General features: G+C 37.5%; 1 protein-coding gene and 1 pseudogene across 3 annotated transcripts in view; both read right to left on the bottom strand.

Moving 5' to 3' along the window:
* The window catches only part of PTPRA (protein tyrosine phosphatase receptor type A), a 142,334-nt gene that overhangs the window by 114,089 nt on the left and 9,556 nt on the right, over positions 1–18,689 (bottom strand). The gene's annotated exons all lie outside the window — the stretch shown is intronic.
* Positions 14,924–15,427, bottom strand: LOC118985622 (60S ribosomal protein L21-like; annotated as a pseudogene).

Below are 18,689 nucleotides of genomic sequence, written 5' to 3'. Positions count from 1 at the left end.
AACAGCCACGAGTGGAACACTTATTTGAACAAATAATAAAGGAGAGCTTCCCCAGTCTGGCAAAGGAAATAGACTTCCAGGAAATCCAGGAAGCTCAGAGAGTGCCAAAGAAGTTGGACCCAAGAAGGAACACACCAAGGCACATCATAATTACATTAGCCAAGATTAAAATGAAGGAGAGAATCCTAGAAGCATCAAGGGATAAGGGGACAGTCACCTACAAAGGAGTACCCATCAGACTGTCAGCGGATTTCTCAAAAGAGACCTTACAGGCAAGAAGGGGCTGGAAAGAAGTATTCCAAGTCATGAAATCCAAAGACCTACAGCCAAGATTGCTTTATCCAGCAAAACTTTCATTTAGAATGGAAGGACAGATAAAGTGCTTCTCAGATAAGGTCAAGTTCAAGGAGTTCATCATCACCAAGCCCTTATTATATGAAATGCTAAAGGGACTTATATAAGGAAAAGATGATGAATAATATTAACAGTGAAAGGACAGCAAATTCACAGTTATTAACAACCACACCTAAAACAAAAGCAAACCAAGAGGACAGCTAGATCAGGAGTGGAACCATAGAAATGAAGAACACATGTAGGGTTAGCAACAGGGGATTGGGAGGAGGAGAAGGGGGGAGAAGGTACAGAAAATAGCATAGACAGTAGGTAGAAAATAGATAGGGGGGAGGGCAAGAATAGTGGGGAAAATATAGAATCTAAAGAACTTGAGACACGTGGTTATAAACTAAGGGGGGGAGAATGGTGGGGGAGGGGGTGTTGTAGGGGGGAGGGGAATGAAGAGGGGGAGTAGAACAACTGTAATGGTATAATCAATAAAATATATTAAAAAATAATATTATGAAATATAATCAGTTTTGTTTCTAAATATGAATAAATTAAAAACTGAACAAAAAAAAGATTTTACTTGTTTATTTTTAGAGAGGGGAAGGGAGGGATAAAGAAAGGGAGAAAACATCAGTGTATGGTTGCCTCTCATGAGCCCCCTACTGGGGACCTGGCCTGCAACCCAGGCATGTGCACTGACTGGGAATTAAACCGGCAACTCTTGGTTCTCAGGCCAGCACTCAATATACTAAGCCACACCAGCTAGGGCTCAAACTACAGTTCTAGAGGCATTTTCAGGACTTTCAAATGCAGGTGCAAAGAAAACTTCTTTGTTTAAAAATCAATTTATTTTTTATTTTATTATTTATTTTTTAATAGTGCAAATATGGAGCTTCTACCTAACCTTCAAATCAAAGTACTTAATCTGCAATGTAATGATATGCTAAATGGCAAATATTAAAAGAAAAATCTAATATAATTCTATAAATGTTTTTTCAAGTTATTAATATGCTCAATTAAAATCATATGCTTATGGGTTGATATTAATACTTGGCTGTAAACCTGTGTAAAGACATTTTCAAAGATAAAATATGTAAAATCTCATTACAGATTGTATTAATAAATATTTTAAACCAATTCTGATAATGGGAAACAGTGACTCTGAACCCCTGCTAAGCAAAATATATCACCCTAAAAAAGAATTTCATTTTCTCATCAGTGTACTTATATTACAAAAAATTGTACTTAATAGCAATTCATTATTTAGTATTAACAAAACATTATATTTGAATTTCATTAATAAGAAACTTGTGAGAATTGTGTTTTCTCTTGTTATAAAGGCTATTTACCTATGTAATAGCCTCAATTTTGCTTTCTGGCCTGCAAAGCCTAAATTATCTACTCTCTGGCCCTTTACAGAAAATGTCTGATGACCTCCTTTGGAGAAAAGTTTTCCTTCAGAGTATATAAAAACATCTCCTTCATTTCCTCCAGAGACTGGTAAAAAAACTTTTACCCAACAAACAGAACAGGGGCTGGGTTAGTACAGAAAAAGTACAGTAAATTAGGTAATCAAAAAATACATATAACATATATTTGACTTCTACTTAAAGCAAATATATTTACATTCATTCATCTGCCAATATTCTGACAGAAAGCCAAGGCCTCATCTTTGAGTACAGATGTACTAAATAATATTTCACGTGTTTATTCTTACATATATCATATCCATAATACATGTCTGTGATTTCAAATTTCAATTTCTTTAAAGTAGAGCAAGAACTTACGCAACTCTGAGACAACTGAATGTCAAATCATTAATATGATTTCCCCTCCTAATCTTTGAAAGTATTCATGCTCACAACTAAGACAGTAATTGGGGGGAGGAGGGTTCTGTTTATCTAATTCTTTCAAGATCCTCAACTTAACTTTCTTAAAAACAACTATTTTTTACTCATATTGCATTAGTTTATATAATATGTAATTAGGTTACAAAATCACAATAATAAGTATAACTGGCATAAGCAGGTGTGAAGCATACTGACACCTAAAGTATAAAATTCAACTAGTGACTGCAGAAGGCAGGTGTAAGTAAAGGAGTCTATGAGTTGTTTCTTACTTTAAGAATCAGTACATTCTAGAGAAAGGGTAAAGAATGTGGTTACTTCAGTAATTCAGTAATTAAGTATACTCTATAATCTGGTGATCATTTAAGCATAGACTAAATTAGCAATCTTCACATATTTTTTCACCATACAGACCACTGTTGCAGGACCATTTTATTGAATATTCCACCCTTTACTCCTTGAGTTTTAAATGTTATTTTTTATCACATTATCTAAACTCCCACACATGTCCAGGTCTGTTTTGGAACTTACTATTCTGATCAAAATACTTGCTTGTTGATTCTAACACGAATGTCAAACTGTCTTAAATACCTTTAACCTTCTGATATATTTTACTCTGGAGTCAAGTATTATATGCCTTCCTCATTCCTACCACCCTCCAATTATTGTTCCTTTTCAAAATTTTCTCAACTATAAATTTACTCATCCAAATGAACTGCATGTGCAACCTGTCAAGCTCTCAAAAAGGTGCACCCCACTGGGCTTACGAAACTATCTGTATTAAGTTTGCAGAATAAGTTGGGGAATGCTGACATCTACACAATAACTTTATAATATCTAAGTCTTTCACACTCAGGTACATAGCATCATAGCACCCTCCTATCCCCACATCACTTTTTAAAATTTAAAATTCTGCACGTGTAGCACTTTAACACAGTGTATAAAGAATTAAGCGTTGTGCCCTGGCTGGTGTAGCTCAGTGGGTTGAGCACAGGCCTGCGAACCAGAGGATCTCGGTTCGATTCCCAGTCAGGGCACATGCCTGGGTTGCAGGCCAGTTCCCTGCAGGCCAACTCCCAGCAGGGGACGCACAAAAGGCAACCATACATTGATGTTTCTCTCCCTCTTCCCTCCCCCTCTAAAGGTAAATAAATAAATAAAATCTTTAAAAAAAAAGAATGTAGCATTCTTCATGGAATTCTGGTAAATTTGTTTTTTATTTAAAAAAAAAAAAAGAATTAAGCGTTGTAAGAGGTCATCCGCACTTCATCTTTCTCCACTCACACCCCTCCAAAACAAGAAGCTGTCAAAGGAAGAGGATGTGTCTTACTCACCTTTGAAATCCTATCATCTACCTAGCACGTAGTGATCAATCAATCAACCAATCAATCAATCAGTCTTTCCCAAACTGACAAATATCTTGCTAAGTTATATAGAACAAATACTAAATATTTATAAGGGACAAGAAAATGGGTGGTTTATTCATTTGGGGCAGACAGGCAATTAATTCCTAAATCCTCCACTCCTGTTAACTTGAAAAATAGTACATGTCAACATGTCCTATTGGCTTAAAAATAGTACATGTCAATACCTTTCTTTCTTCCCCTGGCCTGTGTGGCTAAGTTGGTTGCAGCGTCACCCCATGGACTGAAGGGTTGCTGGTTTGATTCCCAGTCAGGGCACATACCTAGGATGTAGGTTCAGTCCTAGGTCAGGCATATAAGGGAGGCAAACAATCTATGTTACTTTGTCACATCGATGTCTCTCTTGCTCTTGTCCCCCTTCCTCTTTCACTAAAAGCAGTGAAAAAATGTCCTTGGGTGAGGATTAAAATAAAAATTTAAAAACCTTCCTTCCTTAAAAGGTCTTTCATGAGTTCAGTACAAACCTTCTCTAAATTTATTTTTCAGTCTCTACAACCTCATCAAGTTTTATTTTTTGTGAATAAATAAAATAGCCAAGTGCTCCCCAAAAGTTTGGTGTATTAGAGAATTCAACTTATTTACTCTTCACCACAGCTCCATGAAGTGGATAGTATTATTCCCCATTTTGCAGATGAGGAAACTGAGGCACAGAAGTTTTAAATAATTTGCCCAATGTTACATTTCTAGCAAGTAGCTGAGATGAGATTTCAACATAGGCAGTCAGCTTCAGAGTCCACAAAATATTTTTTTTGTAATTTTTAATTTTTTTTATTTAACTTTTGTTCAAGTGCAGTTTTCTTTCTTGTATTTATTTTATGTTTTATTTTTAAAAATTTTTATCATCACCCAAGGATATTTTCCTTTAATTACTTTTAGATAGAGAGGAAGGGAGAGTGAGAAAAATCGAAGTGAGAGAGAAACATCAATTGACTGCCTCTGGTACATGCCCAAATGGGGTAAGCACCCAGACTGGTGATCAAACCCCAAAACTAGGTACGTGCTCTGACCAGGAATTGAATCCACAACTCTTTGATTACAGGATGACCCCCCAACCAACTAAGCCACACAGGCCAGGGCCACAAAATATTTTAAAGAGCACATCATTTCATATTTTAATCTCACTAGTGACTAGACTTCAGTGAGTCAGTTGAAAACTTTCATTTTGCTAAATAAAGCTTAGCATATCTACAACTTGTAACATTCTGAATTATAAAATTAAAAATAAAATTCTTATATTATAATTAGCAGTGTTTTAAAATATTCTTAGAAGGAATTAAATATTAATAATTTTATATTTTATAGTTCTGACATTTAAATTAGACATAAAAATCTTGAGTTAAATCACTGAAGTTTTGTTTAGCAACCTGTTAACACTTAACTGAATCACTTAAATCTGTTTAACATCATTCCCAGCCCCCGTCTGGGATGACGTGGAATCATTTGGCACTAATGTTCCCAAAATGTAATATTGAAAAATTCTCATGTTTTTAAAAGAAAGGATCAGACTAGTGCTGGCAGCTGCCAAAGATTGAGTTTACTGAGTTTACTGCCTGGTTTCCATGACTGCATCTGTCTGAGACCAGCGCAAGAGAGAAGATGTATCCTTGGAAACCAACTCTTCGCTTCCTTCAATTAATAAAGGAAGTAGGAAAAAAAGAAAGGGCTGCAGAATAATTTAACTTGTGTTCAATATGCCCATGGTGCATGGTAATCACGGGCAAAAGCCCTGTCCTGCCTGACAAACTGTGAAGAAGTTGTGCAGCACTGAGTAGAAAACCGCACACTGGTTTTATAAAGAACATCTTATGATCCATATACAATATGTACACAGGTAGAGCAAAAGTAGATTTACAGTTGAAACAGAGTGTATTCTTACATTAGTACTTATTAATCATTGTATTATTTCCCATACAAACAACTGTAAACCTACTTTACCCCACCCTGTATCTTGGTTTCAATTTTTAACAGACAATAACAGAAGAAACTGTACCAATAAGAACTTTATAATAATATCTAATTAGTAACAATATTTAGTATTCCTTCAATATCCTTATTGTAAACTGCATGCAACCATCTAAATTTTTACACACTTCCTGCATAATCTACAAATGTCCTTTGCTTTAGGTGTTGCAAACTGTAAAACTTCAAAATGAAATTTTTTTTCAAATGCAGGAGCAGACTGAATATATTTATGAAAATACTTATACTTCATAAATTATAGATTCATTCATCTCAACTACATTTCTGAGGTAAGAACTTCCTATGAAGTACAAATGAACTTTAATGAAACATATTAAATATGGCTTCCCAGGTTTTCTTAAATCAGGACCCTTCTTCCCTGAACTATAAATATATTTCCTGTAATCAATAGCAATGGCTGGAGCAAGCCCCAGGTTCAAAAGAACTAAAAATACATTATTGTACATATCCTTTCTTCCGCTACCCGCCCACCATTCCAAGAGGGACGGACAGAGGGCAATGCACAGTTGTGTAAAGTTCGGCTGAAAGCAGTGCAGAGATTGTAGTTCTTATTTAAAAGGCTACCTTCGATTTAATGATGTCCAGGAAGGAATTAATCAGCTATTACAGGATCAGAGTAAACTTTTAATTTTTTGAAAAGCCATCCCTGGTTACAAGTTAGAGTTTACATTTCGTTAACTGATACTTAGAAACCTGTTATTTAATTAAACCATGTTAGTAGAAATCCATGCATATCAGAACTGAACAAAGTGAGAATTAAACTTTGTGAGAGAGGTGAGACAGAGGTGCTCAGTCAGCACTTCAGGGGGCTGGAATTGATGAGATGGCCCTCATGGTCAGGAGGTGTGATCTACAGAGGGTAGAGCAAAAAGGATAGAGAGCCAGAGTCTCAGTGTCAGAGAAAGGACATATGAATTCAGAAAGGGGAAAGACTGAAATTCATGCTTTTCAATATTTGTATGCAGATATGGGTGTCTGCATGTTTATATGCACATGTATGCATATACATGAAAATATTACAAACCCTCCAACCACAAACTCCAACATCTGTGTTTTACTTCCTAACCAACAGTGGATGTTCCCATCACTACAGTAACAAAGCCTCTCACTGTTTTCTACTCCCTCTTCTGCCTCCTGACTGACCCTGGTGCTTCCCTCCTGTGGCCCCGCATAGCACGGTGTCCCTCCTGCTTCTAGGAAACTATGAGTAATAAACATTCTTCACTGATATTGACCTCATCATGTCATACTTATAAATTAAGTCCCATGTACATTTTAAAACAATATCCTATCCTATCTCTGACCTCTAATAGAGCCTAAGAGCAATGACACCCCAGTAGCAAGAAATACACCTGGTGTCCAGGTCTTTTTTTCTAAGTCCATCCTCTGATAAAAGGAAGCAGAGTTCCCTGATAAAATGACTGATTCCAAGACTCAGGAAGTAAAAGTACAAGATGAACATGGAAAATCTCATCGTAACAAAAAAGTAAGAAAAGTAAGTGATCAAAGAACGATGGGGACATGAAAAAGGGGCACAGGAGCCTAAAAGAGTTCTGGGACAATTTGAGTATCAAAATAAACGAAAAATGACTGAAACAGAAATCCAGGAGTCCGTGCTGATGNCCTGATAAAATGACTGATTCCATGACTCAGGAAGTAAAAGTACAAGATGAACATGGAAAATCTCATCGTAACAAAAAAGTAAGAAAAGTAAGTGATCAAAGAACGATGGGGACATGAAAAAGGGGCACAGGAGCCTAAAAGAGTTCTGAAACAATTTGAGTATCAAAATAAACGAAAAATGACTGAAACAGAAATCCAGGAGTCCGTGCTGATGTGTTTGATTTCAAAAACAAAAACAGAAATAGAAAGCATTTCCTCACAATAAAATGCTGTATGATAAATGCAGAAGGAATGATGAAATTAAAAAAGTTAACTATTTGGCAACCACTACAGTGATAACTAGTTCAGGCACAAATCATCAATGCATGCTAAAACACATAGGTGAAAATTTAATTTAAAAGTAATAAAGCATTATGCCTGCAATTTATTTCTCAAATGGTTCAGAAAAATTATAGGTATAAAAAGAATAAGGTGACAAAGATAAGGCAATTATGGTAAAATGTTAATGATTTAACATTAACAATGTGGAATGTGGGTGAAGGATATACTAGGCCAAGCAGAAAATAAACAATTTCCAAAACGCTGAAATTATATAGACATATTCTTTAGCTGCAATGTAATTAATCTACAAACCCACTACATAAACAACTACAGAAACCTCACATTTGAAAATTAAGACACCTACAAAAAAACCCATGGATGAAAGAAGCCACAGCAGAAATTAGAAAACAGTCTGAACGGTTATTGAAAATAAATTCTAAACAAAATATTGCCCTGGCTGGTATAACTCAGTGGATTGAGCGCCACAGGCCTGCGAACCACACGATTGCGGTTTGATTCCCAGTCAAGGGCACATGCCTGGGTTGCAGGCCAGTTCCCGGTTCCCGGCAGGGGATGCATGAGAGGCAACCATACATTGATATTTCTCTTCCTCTCTCCTTCCCTTCCCCTCTAAAGATAAATAAATAAAATTTTTTTAAAAACTTCTAAACAAAATATTAGTAATCTGATGCCATCAACATATCAGATAAAAAAGATAATACAGTACACATCATGATCAAATTGTGTTTAATGTTAAAAGTGAATTAATGAAAGGTAGTTGCCAGAAGCTAGAGAAAAAGAGAAATGGGAAGCTACTGTCTAAACAGTAACTTCAGAGTCTCAATTGGGGATGATGAAAAGTTCTGGGGATGGATGGTGGTGATGGTAGCACAACAATCAATATGTGAATGCACTCTGAATTGCACACTTAAAATAGTTAAAATGGTAAATTCTGTTATTTATATTTTACAACAAAAAAATAGATAAAACAATGAACTTAAAAAATAAAACAGCATTTTCTCATTAACTAGGTTAATGAAACTCATTGAAAATTTAAAGAAAAATCATATGAATATCAACAGATGCAGAAAAAGCATGGGATAAAATTCTACAGTCATAAATATTCTTTGCAGACAAGAAATGGAAGGGAACTTCCTTAATCTGATAAATGGTATCTACAACCAAAATGCCCTAAGAATCACAGGGTTGGATTCAACAGATTCCTGCCAGATCAGATACCACTGCAAGGAATATAAAATTTTTACCTTTCTGGTCATGGTTTGATTCTGGGTCAGGGCACATGCCTGGGTTGCAGACCAGGTGCCCGGGAGGGGGCTCATGAGAGGCAACCACTCATTGATATTTCTCTCCCTCTCTCCTTCCCTATGCCCATCCCTGTGAAGTTAATCACAAGGATTAAAGAGTTGATCTCTACTATTATGATTATTTGAAATGTATAAGGCAAAAAAGGAGCTACCTCCTCTATGCCAAGAAACATTATTTTGATGTCAATGACCTCAGAAAATGGTTTTTCTAAGCTACCATCAGGAAAAAAAAAATGCCTTAAGATCAACAACCTTAAAATCAAAATCATCCTTTGGGAAAGTTAATATCCAACAATTTCTTTAAATACTACAATTCTAGCCCTGGCTGGTGTAGCTCAGTGGATTGAGCGCAGGCCTGCAAACCACATGATCGTGGTTCGATTCCCAGTCAGGGCACATTCCTGGGTTGCAGGCCAGTTCCCAGCAGGGGTCTCATGAGAGGCAACCATACGTTGATATTTCTCTCCCTCTCTCCTTCCCTTCCCCTCTAAAGATAAATAAATAAAATCTTTAAAAAAAAGAATTGTGTTAGTGAAATCTTTAAATTCTACTTTCTACAGTTACCTGTTGGACCCACCAGGAAATTATGCTGTTTGAAATGGGGACATTCCATAGGCAGATTACCAATATCTTTCTATAGCTAAAATGAATACCTGGGTACTCAACTCTGACATTTTTTCAGACTAATTTCATTTAAGTCATGATCTCTTCAGTTGTAGAGAAAGTTGAAGCCTGATTTATTCATTCATTTGTGGGTTGGAGCTCTTGAACTTTTTTTCTGATAATTGTCTTGGTCCTGCCTGCAGATGCTCCATGTAGAGACTGAATAATCACCTATTAAAGGCAGTGTTGTCTTTAACCTCCTTTATGGTTCCAGTAAGATGGATTTATCACTCATCAAAAACTGCACTCATTATTTCAAAGTTTCTCTTCCAAACTAATTGAAATTCAATTATGAGAAATGAGGTACAGAAAACTGCCTTTCATTTGGGCATTTTTGGACTATGCTTAAAATGAGTAAAGCTGTGACAGTATCTATAGCAAAAGCACTACTACAGAGTTTCTCAAATTTGAGAGCTACAGATCCTTTTTAAAGGACAACAAACATTCTTGCTTGGCCTACCAGTGTCTCAGGTGCTTAAAGCATCATCCCTCTCTCTCCCTTCCTCTCTATAATACATATCCTCGGGTCAGGATTTGGGGAAAAAATTCTTAACACACCTCCAAGTGCTAAGTTGAAATTTCTATTAATAATAGAAACATAAAATTGCTACCATTCAGCTATAGAAGCAGAACAAATTTACAAATTAAATATAAAATATAAAACTAATGAAATTCAGATTAACAATATTAATAGATTGCAACAGATTTAATGCTGAAATCAAATCATCACTCACAACACAGACATGGTATTGACTACTACCGTTTGCTTGCTTTTTAGTTTGGCATGCCTAAACGTAATAAATAGACCATACACCAATTCTCCCACCACTCTCCCATTCAAAAAAAAACTGCAAAGGTGCCCTGTGTGGCCAGCATTACTTGGCCTTCCACTGGTCCCAATAACTACTTAATTCCAAAAAAGAAGTATATAACCAATGATCCTAAACATACACAAACATGGACACTGAAATTGTGTAGCAATACTCAGTTAAAAGGTGGGCAGTCATTCATATACTTACTTTTCAAATTAAAATTTAAAAATCTACTAGAGTCTACTCAGAAGAACTTCTCTCCAAAATATATTCAAGGACTCCCATTTGAGATACTGCACTACAGTATGACTGTAGCAATATTACTGAAAACCTCTCCCATCATATCACACAATACCCCTTTTAAGAGAAAAATACCTCAAACCTTGGTGGCAGGGAAGGGTGTTTTCCACTACTAATGACGGTTTGTATCTTGTAAGTCAAGTGAATCTCTTCAAACCACTTTGCTTTGATCTCAGTATGTGTGTATAGTCTTCCTTAATTAACGGCATAGGATCTAATGGACTGCACTCTCTGTACTAATGTTCTCATGCTGCCTCTCTCTTGCCATGAGACCCTCACAACCCCTTTACTCTGATTTTTATGTATATATTTACATATTTAAATTTTATTTGTCCTTACTGACTAGGTAATCAAGCATATATTATAAAAATCAAAGAATAGAAAAAAAATACAATGAATAGAAGGGATCCTTCCCACCAGCCATCTAGTTCCGCCCCTGCAGAGGCAGTTACTATTACTGGTTTCTTCTGTGTCTTTCTAGAGAACTCCTAAACCCTCTCTCTAAATACATACACACTACATTCTGGTGTTACATGCACTGTAGCAAATCACTTCAAATAATTCTTATGATGAATTATGGGTGAAAAAGGTGAAAGGGTTAAGAACTACAAACTGACAGTCACAACACAGTCACAGGGATGTAAAGTACAGCACGGGAAATATAGTCAATACTATCGAAATGACTATATACAGTGCCAGGCAGGTACCTGAAATATCAGGTGGAACTACTTTGTAAAGTATGTATGACTGTCTAACCATTATGCTCTATACCTGAAACTAATACAAAAAATATTAAATATAAATTGTAATTGAAAAATAAAATTTAAAAAAACACATGCTCCTCAATAAATAATTTTCCTCAATAAACTACCATGAAATCAGACAAGAAAAGAGTAAATTAAAATACACTGTGATTAATACTATAGTTGTTATGTCAACCCTAAAAGAAGGAAAAATAATTTCTGGGAGAATTTAGGAAACTTCACTAAGTAGGTGATACTTTAGCTAGGTCTAGAAAATCAGTAGTAGCATGGTTACTTAGGCTTTTATTTAATGAATTCAGTTTCAAAGAAAAAGATACAATGAATCATATATATAGTCTTTGGCAGTTACAGTGAGGGCCACAACCTGGTAGCACAGTTTTAAAAAAAAGACTGCAAATTCTTTTAGATAGGCCACGGAATCCCCCGTGTGGCACAGGACCCAAGAGATCTACTGCTCTCATTCATTCTGACTGCCTGGCCTCCAAAGACATATCTGAGTTTGCACCCCCACCACTAAATGCCAAAGATAAGGGGGATAAGACGAGGAGAGGAGAACAGAAAGGCATCTTAAAAACCTTCTTCTACCCTGATTGGTGTGGCTTGGTTGGATGTCATCCTGCAAAGTAAAAGGGAGCAGGTTCGATTTCTGGTCAGGGTACATGCCTGGGTTGCAGGTTTGGTCCCCAATCAGGGCACAAGGGCAACTGATTAACGTTTCTCTCACACATCAATGTTTCTCTCCCTCTCTTTCTCCTTCCTTTCACTTCTCTCTAAAAATAAAGTCTTAAAAAAAAACCCTGAGTTTTGAGGGCATTATAGGGGCATAAAGTTTCTTATTTAAATGTGTTTTCCAGTTTTGGAATCAGAAACTAAAACCTACAAAACTAGAAGATGAACAGGAAAAATGAGAAATAATAAAAAGACAGTTTTAGATGCTGAGTGAGGTTAGGCTCACTGAATAGCTACCTGCTGCTACCAGACAAAGTGCAAGCAATATGAATCTATGCCTCAGCAAAATTACACATTACTACACATTTTGGACCATCAGAATCCTTCTGAGACCATTAATCTGCACATGCCAATGCATGGATTATCACACAAAATAAGTGATTTTGATAGAAATAAGCACAGGATCCATACCTAGATCAGAGTTGAGACAGTTAGTAAAGTAATGCTGATTGGAGGAGCTAATCGCTATCTAAGAAATTATAATGACAGGTAAAGAAGAGGTAGATATGCAGTTCAGCCAAAGGCAGAGGGCATGGAAAAAGCTAAAGCTAAAGGTTAAGAGGAGTTGGATTGCTCAAGTTTGCTCTGATAAGAAGTTTGGATTTTATACTGAGGATTTTAAGATAGAGAATGCTGTGACTAGATAAGGAAGTCAAAAGGATCACTCTTGGCGGCAATGTGATAAATGACCGGAACAAGAAAGTAACAGTGAGTAGACAACTAAGGAACCTGCAGCAGTCATCTAAGTGAGGAGAACCCTGAAATGAGCAACTGAAGAGATGAGGGAAAGCAAGCAAATCTGAAAGATATTAAAGAAAGAAAACAGACAGGAATGTATTACCAACCATATGACCAACATTATCCTGGTCTGTGGGTTGGGTTACTGGGCTGTGCCATCTATTGGGATAGAGGATATAAAAATAACACATTTCAAGGGAAGATGAGCCCTAAAACTGGTGTGGCTCAGTTGGTTAGGCATCATTCTGCAAAATGAAGGGTCACTGGCTCAATTTCCAATCAGGGCACATGCTTGGGTTGCAGGTTTGCTCCCCAGTCGGGGCACCTATGAGAGGCAACCCCATCAATGTCTCTCTCTCTCTTTTTCCCTCCCTTCCCCTCTCTCTAAAAATAAATAAACAAAATATTTTTTAAAAAAATATAGGGAAGATGAGGTCTGTTCTGAGTGTGTTGTAGATGCCTGGGAAACAGCCCAATGGGCATGACCAGTAGGTTGTTGGCTATTATCCAGTCTGTGCTAAGGATAAGTTTTCTCCTAATTAGCAAGGAGCTGGAAGCTGAAACCATGGGCATAGGCACGTGCTTCCAGGAAAAACATGCTGGGTACAACACAAGGATGGAATCTCTGATAAAGCCAAACAAGGGCGACTTAAAAAGAGGGGCCTAAGGAAACTGAGGGGTGGCCACTGAAGTTGGAAAAAACTAAAAGAGTGTGTCACCGAACTCTAGGGAAGATAGTTCAGGGGGTAAATGTAATTCTTCTCCACCTCTCTTCCCTCTCCCATCCTTTCCACATCTTCCCCTGTTAAAACCAGGAAGATAAAAATTATTCTGTGATAATTCATATGGCTACACCATATCCCAATCAACTACTAGGGAGGAAAGACAGATACAATCAAGATCATTATACTATTTCCTAACATTTATTGAAGGCTTACTATTGCTAAGAACAATATAAGTACTTGACTTGCACTATCTAATCCTTCAACAAACATATGCAGTAAAAAAATACTAGTGTTGAACCCATTTATTAAGAGAGAAAACCGAGTCTCAGAAGGGTGAAGTACTTCGCCCAACTAGGTATGGGCTATGATCCTAGTCAATTCAACTCCCCAAATTAAAATAACTATATGGCCTCATAAGAAATATATAGAAGAAATTAAACATCCAATTTGATTTGGAAAAATAATTAAGAACTTGAAAAAAAATATGTATAGGAGGTTGCCAATATGGGACTCCTCACTGATGCTCAATTCAGACTCTAATACAAAGATGGGCACCTCTTAAGTAGAATTATCCTGGAAACACAGAGTCCTTAGTTCTCTTCTCAGTCTCAAACCTCTGACCAATAAATAACTATATTGTAGTCCTATATTTTCAACCCAGTAACCCTGGCTCTATTAGATGAAAGGCTGTCCTCCTTAATTGGGTGACATTATAGTGCCAGAAGAAAATTTTATAAGCAACAGGATGAAGCATATCAAACTCACAGTACTAATACTTTCAAGTTAAGTTTAGGATATACATTTTTAAAAGATATTATTTTTAGAGAGGGGGAAGGGAGGGAGAAAGAGAGGGAGAGAAACATTGAAATGCGTGAGAGAAACATCCATCACTTGCCTCTCATGCTCCCAACTGGGCACCTGCCCTGCAACCCAGGTACATGCCCTGACTGAGATCAACCAGCGACCTCTCAGTTCACAGACTGGCACTCAATTCACTGAGCCACACTAGCCAGGGCAAGATATGCAATTTTTAAATGTTGATAATTCAGATTCAGCTAATGAAAAGCACTGCAAGTCTTAGGAGAACCTGTTTTACTACATTTATGTTTAATTTTTTTGGTATTGTTCAAGTGCTCAAGGAGATTGTTAAGGAGGTAACTCAGACCTGTCAAGCACTGGTTGTGCTTGACAGACTGAATGTATAAAGGTATTTTTAAATATCTAAAGAAATTTAATTCACTAACATAGTTGTATGGAAGAATTTAATACGTTAAACCTGAGTTAACATTAATTAAAGAGCAAGTGAAAGTTATTGTTTCTTTTTTATCAGTATAGAAGTCTTTTATTTTTTCCACACTTATCATGCCATGAATTCGCAGGGAATGGGTTCCAGCAGCTCCCTCCTTTGCATTAGTTCTCACAAAGTGCGCTTCCTGGGTGGAGCAGGTTGATGCTTCAGTTGAACCCAGGCACCTTTCTCTCTGGTTTCCTTCTTTTTCTGATCATTTTCCTTCACACATTTCAAGATGCTATCTCAGCTCTTAAAGTGCTTAATATGCTCAATTCATACATTAATTCTCTTGGCAAGAATCTTGCCCTTAACTTGTTTGTTTACAACAATACCCACCACATGCTGGCTGACACTGACGACTCTTCCCGTTTTACCATGGTGACATTTGTGGGGCATTCCTTTTTAAACACTGTCCATTCCCTTGATATCTACAATATCACCTTTCTTGTAGATCCACATGTATGTAGCCAAAGGAACAGCTCCATGTTTTCTAAAAGGCCTAGAGAACATATAACAGGTACCTCTCCTCTTTGCCTCTCCTCACGAGAGGCAACCATATATTGATATTTCTCTCCTTCTCTCTTTGTGTTAGTCATTTTGGTGAATTACTAGAAGATGGCGGTTCCAGCCAAAAAGCTATAGTTCTTGTTTCTGTATGAAAAATACAATGCTTACAAGAACAACAAAACTAAAGAAAACTAGGTTTTCCCTGGCTGGTGTGGCTCAGTGGACTGAGAGCCCGCCCATAAACCACACGATTGCCAGTTCAATTCCCAGTCAGGGCACATGCCTGGGTTGCGGGCCAGGACCCCAGTAGGGGGGCACATGAGAGGCAACTACACATTGATGTTTCTCTCTCTCTCTCTCTCTTTTTTAAAAAGATTTTATTTATTTATCTTTAGAGAGGAAGGGTAGGAGAGAAGGAGAGAAATATCAATATATGGTTGCCTCTCGTGAGTCCCCGGCCAGGAACTGGCCTGCAACCCAGGCATGTGCCCTGACTGGGAATCGAACCGCGATCGTGTGGTTCACAGGCCCAAGCTCAATCCACTGATCTCTCTCTCTCTCTTTCTCCCTCCTTTCCCCTCTCTCTAAAAATCAATAAATGAAATATTTTTAAAAATAAATTTTCTTCATTTAAAGTCATGTATGTATCATGATTTTAAGAAGTAGCAAGATCCCTGGCCAGGCTAACACCCCAGACTGGGGAAAGAAACACCAACCAGAAGTTACTGTGAATTTAGCCCCTATTAACAAAGTAAACAGATCCAGGTGGGAAATAAGAAACACTGGGGAGCAGTGGTTTCACGGGGAGGGGGGGGGCAGGAAACCACTGATAAAGGCACTGCCTCACTCCTTGAAAGGTAGGTAAAGCATTCATATCACTGGAGCCATGGAAAGGGCCACCAAAAGAGAGGCATCCCTGTAAGAGCTCTGCTCCCTCAACCCACTCTCAGTTCCTTTTAGAAAAACAGTGGAGGGAGTAATAGAAAACTGTACTTGAAAAATAATTAAATAAAAAAACTGAAAAAAAAAGAAGAAAAACAGTGGAAGTCCTGGAACTATCCATACTGCTCTGGTAACAGCACTGCTGACATAGCAATGAAAGACATTCTCTTTATTAATAGGTAGTATTAATGCAATTATAATATTGTAGTAAGCCACCTGTCAACCAATGTTTGAAAACTAATTGCTGGTTAAGCTCTTTGTCTATCAATATTTGAGAACTACTTGCACCACTCACAGCACAGGATTCAACTTCTTCCCACATACAAAAGCTCAGTTCACTACAATCATTTCTGCCAAAAAGCCAGAAACATGGAACCCTACTAATGCCTCTACTACTCAAATCATACTTCCTCACACAGCTCCATACCCGTCACCGCTCCCGCACCCCAAACCAGTCCAGAACACCATCATCCCTGGCCAAATCTGCTCTAACATCACCAAATTAGTCTCTATGCTCCGTCCAGTTCATACTTCACTGTAATAACAATCAAATCTTTTGACTACACACCGGCCAATCAACCAATCACTATGTACATCCTCAACATACATTCACTTACAAACATGACAAAAGTACTAATATAGTATGGGCCAAAAGTAGGCTTACAGTTCATATGGAAACTAATACAATAAGTAATAAATAATATTACATGAATAAATTCTACCCCTGGCTGGTGTGGCTCAGTGGATTGAGTGTCAGTCTGTGAATCAAAGGGTTGCAGGTTCGATTCCCAATGTAGAGCACATTTCTGAGTTGCAGGCCAGGTCCCCAGTAGGGGGTGTGAGAGAGGCAACCACACACTAAGCTTTCTCTCCCTCTCTTTCTCCTTCCCTTCTCCCCTCTCTAAAAAATAAATAAATAAAATCTTTAAAAACAAAAAAACAACGAACTATCACTTAACATCCACTAAGATAGCTGTAATGAGAAAGACAAACAGCAGCAAGTGTTGGTAAGGATGCGAAGAAACTGAAACCCTTGTGCACTGCTAATGGGAATGTAAAATGGTGCCATTGCTTTAGAAACTAGTTTGGCAGCTCCTCTAAAAGTTACAGTCATTAACCAGGAGATTCCAATCCTAGGTATAGACCCAAGAGAAATAAAAATATATGTCCACACAGAAACTTGTCAGAAACTTGTACATGAAAGTTCATGGCAGCACTATTCATAATAGCCAAAAAGTGGAAACAATCCAAACATTCACTAAGTGATATACAGATAAACAAAATGCAATCTGTTCATACAAAGGAATAATATATTATTCAGCTGTAAAAAGAAATGAAGTACTGATACAAGCTACAACATGGAAAAGCCCCCCAAAACATTGTGCTAAGTAAAAGAATCTGGTCACAAAGGAAACATGCTGTAGATGTCAAACGTTCACATCAGGTGAATCCAGAGACAGACAGATCAGTAGTTGTTAGCAGCTGGGGGAAGGTATACTGGGAGAGAAGCTAACGGGTACAGGGTTTCTTCTTGGGGTGATGAAAATGTTCTAAAATTAGATAATAGTGATGACTGCACAACTCTATGAATAGACTATAATTTTACCACTGTACACTTTAAAAGGGCGAATTTTATGGTATATAAATTATATCTCAATAAAGTTTTTAAATGACCTATCTCATAGCATGTTTCTTTCCAAGAAAAAAGGAGTTACTTTTTCATTCACTGTTAAAATAACACCTTTACTTGAAGAGACAGATTAAGGACATTAATTTTTCAAATAATATTTGCTAGGTAGCCATTTATCACAGGAAAAGTTGGCATTTTTTTAAATAAAAGAAAAATGTCACTCTACCACAAGACAACCAATGAATGAAAACCTGCCTCAGGGACTTTTGGCCAAGATGGAGGCATAGGTGGAAACACTGTGCCTCCTCGCTCAACCAAAATTAAGGACAACAAAGATTCAGAAAGAAAAAACACAATCAGAACAGATAGAAAACTGAACTGTATGGAAGTTTGACAACCATTCATCCAGAATGGTAAGAGGGGTGGAGTTGGCCACTGGCGGAGAGGGGTCGCGGCAGGAAAAGGTGGTGGCTGGCAGACCCCAGGCACAGGGGGTGGCAACGAGAAGACCCAGTGAGGCACACGAGGCTGTTGGCTGACGGCGGTCACACATTTGTGCATAGATAAACAAGGCAAAAATGGGCAGTGAGACAGACTGTGCAACCCAGGGCCCCAGCCAAGAAATAAAACCCAAAAGCATCAGGAGAGACTACAGCCTAACAGGAGAATCCCACAGGGTCCTAGGATGTACACAAGCCCACCACCCAGGAACCAGCACCAGAAGGG

This window comes from Sturnira hondurensis, unplaced genomic scaffold, assembly GCF_014824575.4.
Source record: "Sturnira hondurensis isolate 20B ecotype Veracruz unplaced genomic scaffold, ASM1482457v3 Scaffold0004136, whole genome shotgun sequence".
In the NCBI taxonomy this organism is placed as follows: Eukaryota; Metazoa; Chordata; class Mammalia; order Chiroptera; family Phyllostomidae; genus Sturnira; species Sturnira hondurensis.
Note: the sequence above shows the minus strand (reverse complement) of the source record. Positions and strands in the feature narration are given on the sequence as shown.